Source organism: Triticum aestivum, chromosome 5A, assembly GCF_018294505.1.
Source record: "Triticum aestivum cultivar Chinese Spring chromosome 5A, IWGSC CS RefSeq v2.1, whole genome shotgun sequence".
Taxonomy (NCBI): Eukaryota; Viridiplantae; Streptophyta; class Magnoliopsida; order Poales; family Poaceae; genus Triticum; species Triticum aestivum.
The window spans coordinates 197,698,102-197,705,225 of record NC_057806.1 but is presented as its reverse complement, the minus strand read 5'-3'; positions in this window follow the sequence as shown (position 1 = coordinate 197,705,225).

Here is a 7,124-nt window from a genome sequence, read left to right as displayed (position 1 = left end):
CTACCCGGCCTCGGTGCCTCCTGTTGGCGCGTTGCTGCAGGGTGTCCCGAATGCCTTCCTTGTAAAAAGGGCCATGTGAATATGGTGGGTGAAGTGTCTAAAAGGGGATCCTACTTTTTTGAGTTGGGACTTTTTGGTTTTTCTTACGTGCGATGCAGGGAGCAGTCCGGGATAGTCGGCCGTAATGGCCACCATGGCATCGTCGCAGCTTAACTGATAGAACTGCCGGTTTATCAGCTCCACGGAGATAACCGGATCTTCTTCGAGTCCGGAGTCGAGGGCCCAGTCAGGGTCCTCCGGTTGTGGAGAAGGGCTGCTGACCTCCTTTATGGCCTTTCGCACTTTCTGCCGCAAATTGGCAAGGTGAATACTTACAACGAAAAATGCGGGAGAATGGAAGTAAGAGGATATAGCTTACCCAACTTGGAGGATTGTACATGGAGAATCCATCCCGTGGCTTGATGCGGGTGAACTCCTCCTCCTCTCCCTTGAACAGTTCGGACAGAATTTTGGCTAATGCGGCAGCATCGCCCAGACCCTTACGCCCGTAGCAGGTGGCGTCATCCTCCCTGTTGAAACACCACAAGGGGTGCCCACGGTATTGAAGTGGTTGCACTCCCCGCATTATGCAAATCGACATAACTTCGGTTATTGTCAATCCTGACTGAGCCAGTGCCTTAATCTGGTTCATCAGATAGAGGACTTCTCTGTCGTCTTCCACCTGGGGGCTCCGTGGGCGCCAACTTTGGCGCTTCTTTAGAGGAGCATTGTTGAACTCAGGAAGACCCCACCGAACAGGGTACAGAAGGGGAACGTCCTCCATATAAAACCATTCTGAAGGCCAGTCTTCAGACGGCTTCTTTGGGGTACCGGACAGATATCCGGTATTGGCGATGCGCCATACTTCGGCTCCGCCCACTTGATAAAGTGATTCCCTCTGTGTGCGAGGGACGAGGCAAAATAGCCTTTTCCACAGCTCGAAGTGAGCCTCGCAGCCCAGGAACAACTCGCAAAGAGCAACGTAGTCGGCGATGTGTAGAATGGAGGCAGGGGTGAGATTGTGTAGTTGGAGGTCGTAGAACTCCAGGAGCCCGCGGAGGAACGGATGAATTGGAAATCCGAGTCCCCTTAGTAAGTAAGGAACAAGGCAAACCCGTTCCCCCATGGAGGGACAGGGAAAGTTCTCCGCTTGCTCCCCGCCATTGTAGGTGGCGAGCCCGGCTTTAACGGGACCAATCGACTGTGTGGGACTGAACACCTCTCCCAATCACCAAGCTTAGGGCTGCGGGGGCGGGAGGAGGAGCTGCGAAGGTCGGTCATGCTGGAATGGATCTTTCCGAAACACGCTCTGATGGATTCTCGCTGAGGGGAGGATGGTGTGGATCGGATCTAAGAATCCCAATCCCTTTAATAGACAATTTATTTATCTGGCTAGGGGGGCGAATGTAAAAATGCCCTGGCGCCTTGTATTCGTTCGATGCATGAGAGATTGCCCTTATTGGGCGCAGAAGCCAAGAAGATCAACATTTATGGGGCCGGATACTATTTACAAACACTTGGAAATTGGAGAAGAACCCGCCTTGCAATGCTGAAGACAATACTGCGCGTCGGACTCGTCGTCATTGAAGCCTGGTTCGGGCGCTACTGAGGGAGTCCTGGATTAGGGGGTCTCCGGACAGCCGGACTATATCCTTTGGCCAGACTGTTGGACTATGAAGATACAAGATTGAAGACTTCGTCCCGTGTCCGGATGGGACTCTACTTGGCGTGGAAGGCAAGCTAGGCAATACGGATATGTGTATCTCCTCATTTGTAACCGACCTTGTGTAACCCTAACAATCTCCGGTGTCTATATAAACCGAAGGGTTTTAGTCCGTAGGACAAGATACAATCATACCATAGGCTAGCTTCTAGGGTTTAGCCTCTCTGATCTCGTGGTAGATCTACTCTTGTACTACCCATATCATCAATATTAATCAAGCAGGACGTAGGGTTTTACCTCCATCAAGAGGGCCCGAACCTGGGTAAAACATCATGTCCCCTGCCTCCTGTTACCATCTACCTTAGACGCACAGTTCAGGACCCCCTACCCGAGATCCGCCAGTTTTGACACCGACAGTCACATTCTGAAAGAGTACAAGAATTCCAATATTTTTCAAGACAGTCATGGGCTAGGTGGCGGTTCTGGATCTGGCTCTTACAGTCCGTGTTATCGCAGTGGCATCTTTAACTCTGGATTCCAGGGAAATCAAGGTAATCACAACAACAATGTGGTTATCAGAGCAACCCGAAGCAGTTGAATAGTGCGCAATATCATGCCTTTACCACTAGCTTGTGTAAGCGGGACCAGAAGCTTCATAGGAGGTCAGTCAATGTTGTTGAGCCGACGGTTCCTCGTTATCTGCGTTGGTCTGAGCAGCCCATTGTGTGGAGTCGGGAAGATCACCTGCCTCGGGTTGATAATCCGGTTCATTTGGCTTCGTTGGTTGCACCTCAGGTCAGAGGGTATAAGTTTACCAAAGTACTCATGGACGGAGGGAGCAGCATCAATATCCTTTATTATGAAACTTTCCGTCGCATGGGATTGACTGATAAAAATCTTAAGCCGTCAAACAATGTTTTCCATGGCGTGGTGCCTGGTAAGTCGGCATATCCAGTTGGTAAGATAGCTCTGGAAGTTGTTTTTGGAGATGATCATGACTCTAGGTCAGAGACGTTGACCTTTGAAGTGGTCAAGATCCACAGCCCATATCACGCTCTGTTTGGACAGCCGACTTATGCCAAGTTCATGGCGCGGCCTTGTTACGTGTATCTGCAGCTCAAGATGTCGGGTCACAAGGGAACCATTACAGTGCATGGGAGCCATAAGATAGCTCTGGAATGCGAAGAAGGGGATGCGGCTTATGCTGAGTTGGTTTGTGCAATGGAGGAGTTAAAATTTTACAAGGACAATGTTGATCCGGCAGATATGACATCTTTGAAAAAGCCAACTACAGAGCATGATCTGATTTTAAAGTTTAAATCAACAGATGATACCAAGATGGTTGATTTTGTTCCTAGCGATTCATCCAAGCAGTTCAGCATCAGTGCTAATCTAGATCCAAAATAGGAAAGCGCGCTCATCGAGTTCATCCATGAGAACCGGGACATCTTTGCATGGAAGCCTTCAGACATGCCGGGTGTACCGAGAGAACTCGCTGAGCACACTCTTAATATTGATCCAAAGTTTAAGCCAGTCAAACAGTTTCTTCGCCATTTTAATGAGGAAAGACGGAAGGCCATCGGAGAGGAAGTAGCCCGGCTCTTGGCAGCTGGGTTTATCGTTGAAGTTTTCCATCCTAAGTGGCTGGCTAACCCAGTGCTCATACTTAAGAAGAACGGCACTTGGCGTATGTGTGTGGACTACACAGATTTAAAGAAGGCTTGTCCGGCTAATCCTTTTGTTCTCCCTCGTATTGATCAGATTGTTGATGCTATGGCTGGTTGTGAGCGTTTGAGGTTTTTGGATGCTTATTCTGGTTATCATCAGATCAAGATGGCAGTTAAGGACCAGGAGAAGACAGCTTTCATAACTCCCTTTGGAGCCTTCTGCTATGTGTCTATGCCTTTTGGGCTCAAGAGTGCCCAGGCGACTTATCAGGCATGTGTGCAAATTGCCTTCTAATCAAATTGGGCGTAATGCTCATGCTTATGTGGATGATATTGTGGTGAAATCCAGAGAGAAAGAGACATTGATAGATGATTTGAAGGAGATCTTTGATAATCTTCTGGTTTATAAAATGATGCTTAATCCGGCCAAGTGTGTTTTTGGTGTACCGGCAGGCAAGCTCTTGGGTTTTTTGGTGTCTAACAGAGGCATTGAAGCTAATCCGGAGAAGATCAAAGCCATCACTTCTCTGGCTAAGCTGGCGTGTCAGCGTGTGTCAATGATGTGTAGCGTCTGACGGGTCGTATTGCGGCTTTAAGCCGGTTCATAAGCCGGTTAGGAGAGAAGGCCATCCTCTGTATCAGATGATGAAAAAGACAGATAATTTTTTCTGGACTGATGCCGCTAATGCAGTGTTTGAGGACTTAAAGAAGCAGCTGGCTGAGCCACCCGTGCTTGTTGCCCCTGTTGATAAGGAGCCTTTGTTGTTATATGTGGCTGCTAATAGCCGGGCTGTCAGTGTAGCCGTTGTGGTAGAAAGGAAGGAGGCAGGCAAGGAATATCCGGTTCAAAGGCCGGTTTACTATATCAGTGAGGTGCTTATTGAGTCCAAGCAGAGATATCCGCACTGGAAGAAGCTTGTATATGGGGTGTTCTTGGCTAGCCAGAAGCTTAAACACTATTTTCCGGGTCATCCCATCACTGTGGTTAGCTCTGCTCCTTTGGGAGATATGATCCAAAACAGGGAAGCAACTGGCCGGGTTGCTAAGTGGGCTATTGAGTTTGGACCTCACGGGTTAAAATATGTGCCCCGCACGGCTATCAAGTCTCGGGCGCTGGTGGATTTCATCAATGATTGGACAGAGCTGCAGATGCCTCAGGAAAAGCCAGATAACACGTATTGGACTATTCACTTTGATGGGTCTAGGCAGTTGGAGAGCTCGAGAGCTGGAGTTGTGCTTGCTTCCCCTCGAGGTGATAAATTCTGTTATGTTCTCCGTTTGATGTTTCCTTGTACTAACAATGCAGCTGAGTATGAGGCCTTGCTCCATGGTCTTTGGATGGCTAAGGAGATGAATTCAAGCCGGGTTATATTAGGTGCTACGGGACTCAGACTTGGTGGCTCAGCAAGTCTCTGGTACTTGAGATTCTAAGGACCCATTCATGGCGGCTTATCGACGAGGTGGACGTTATTGCTGGTCACTTCAAGGGTTATCAAGGTGAGCATGTTGATTGGAGGAAAAATGAAGCGGCGGATGCTTTAAGCCAGTTGGGTTCGCAACGTAAACCGGTGCCGCCTAATGTTTTTCTTCATATTTTGCATAACCCGTCGGTCAAGTTACCTACAGAGGAGGATTTGGCTATCCCTGACCCGGAGGCTCAATTGGTGGTGGCTCTTCATGTAATTCTGGATTGGACAGTTCCTTATTTGGCTTATATGACCAGGGGCGAGTTACCTGAGGATGAAACCTTAGCAAGGCAGATAACCCGGCGGTCTAAGTCAATGACAATTGTTAATGGAGAGTTACATCATCGCAGTGTCACAGGAGCATTTCAACGTTGTGTTTCTCTAGAGGAGGGCTGTGAGATCCTGCGTGAGATTCATGAAGGAAATTGTGGTCATCATGCCGGTTCAAAATCTCTCGTGGCTAAAGCTTTTCGTCATGGACTTTATTGGCTAATAGCTCATGCTAATGCGCAGGACCAGGTCAGAAGGTGTGATGGGTGTCAGAAATTTTCACGATGAGCTCATGTTCCAGCTCAAGAATTGAGGATGATTCCAATTACTTGGCCGTTTGCAGTTTGGAGGCTTGATATGGTTGGACCTTTCAAAAGATCCAAGGATAAGAAGACCCACCTTTTGATGGCGGTTGATAAGTTCACTAAGTGGGTAGAGGCAGAGCCAGTCAATAAGTGTGATGTAGCAACGGCGGTTCAATTCATGAAGAAGGCGATCTTCCGTTTTGGCTTTCCACACAACATCATAACAGACAATGGCACTAATCTCTCTAAAGGTGCTATGGAAGAATTTTGTCAACGTGAGCACATCTGGCTTGATGTGTCGTCAGTGGCTCACCCCCAATTTAATGGTCAAGCTAAGAGAGCCAATCAAGAGATCTTGAAAGGCATCAAGCCCCGTCTTATGATTCCCCCGTAGAGAACATTGGGTTGTTGGGTGGAGGAGTTACCTTCTGTGTTATGGAGCATCAATACCACCCCTAACAGATCTACGGGATACACACCTTTCTTCATGGTTTACGGAGCAGAGGCGGTTCTCCCTAGTGACATCCATCATGACTCACCTCGTGTGGCGGCTTATGTTGAAGTTGACAATGAAAAAGCACGTCAAGAAGCGCTTGACCTGTTGGATGAGGAGTGTGACATCGCGGCGACTCGTTCAGCGATTTACTAGCAAGATCTGCGTCGTTACCACAGCCGCCGGGTTAAAACCAGAACTCTCCAAGAAGGTGATCTGGTGCTCTGGCTTATCTAGGATCAGACTGATATGCACAAGTTATCCCCACCTTAAGAAAGACCCTTTGTGGTTAGCAAGAATCTGAACAATGGGTCATATTACCTTATCGATGTCCAAGACCACAAGGACTCACACACGTCAGAGGAAGAGACCCGTCGGCCGTGGAATATTCGTCATCTTCGGCCTTACTACACTTGAGCCACTGGCTCTTCCAATGTACATATTTTGACAATGTATATATTATGATCAATATAATAAAGTCGGCATCCCTGTTAAAGCTGTTTCTCTTTAAATAATGAGTTTTTGGTCACATGGGGGCTTCTGCTTTATACAACAAAGTTATTATTACCCTTTGATCCAGCTTATAGGCCACACAAAAAAACTTGGAGGCTTGCTACCCAGGTTAAAGGTACCAAAGATAGTCTTTTGCAAAAGCACGACTCAAACATAGGTGCCCCTTGAGCACAGCTCAAAATATTGCTTGGGAACTCTTTTGTTCTAAAGAACAAAAGTTGCTATAACCCTTGTAATAGGCTTAAAAGCCAAGCTTGGAAGCCAGGTGTATTAACCTAAAATCCCAAGTTATCCTACCTTTTTAAGTAAGTCACTCCGCCCAGGTAATCCTGGAAATACCCGCCGAGCGTTTGACAAGTCAATTTTATGCAGACCCTCAACTTGTCAAAGTTAAAACGACGATTGATTAATGTGAGGTCTAGCTTATAAGGTTTGTAAAACGGTTTAACTCAGTGACCTGGCAGCCCATAAAAAGCCTCGTTTTGGGCCTGGTAGCCCATGAAAAGTCTCGCTTCTCGTTTGTTCTTTATTCAACATATTCTTTCTTTCTGAGGTTTTATTTGACTAGATTTATAAAGCTTGATTGTAAATCGTCGGTGTTGATTAACCCGGCTGATTTTCGACTATAAGTCGCCAGTATGAGATAACATCTGGTGTTTATTAACCCGACTTGGTATTCGACTATAAATCGCCAGTTTGAAATACAGA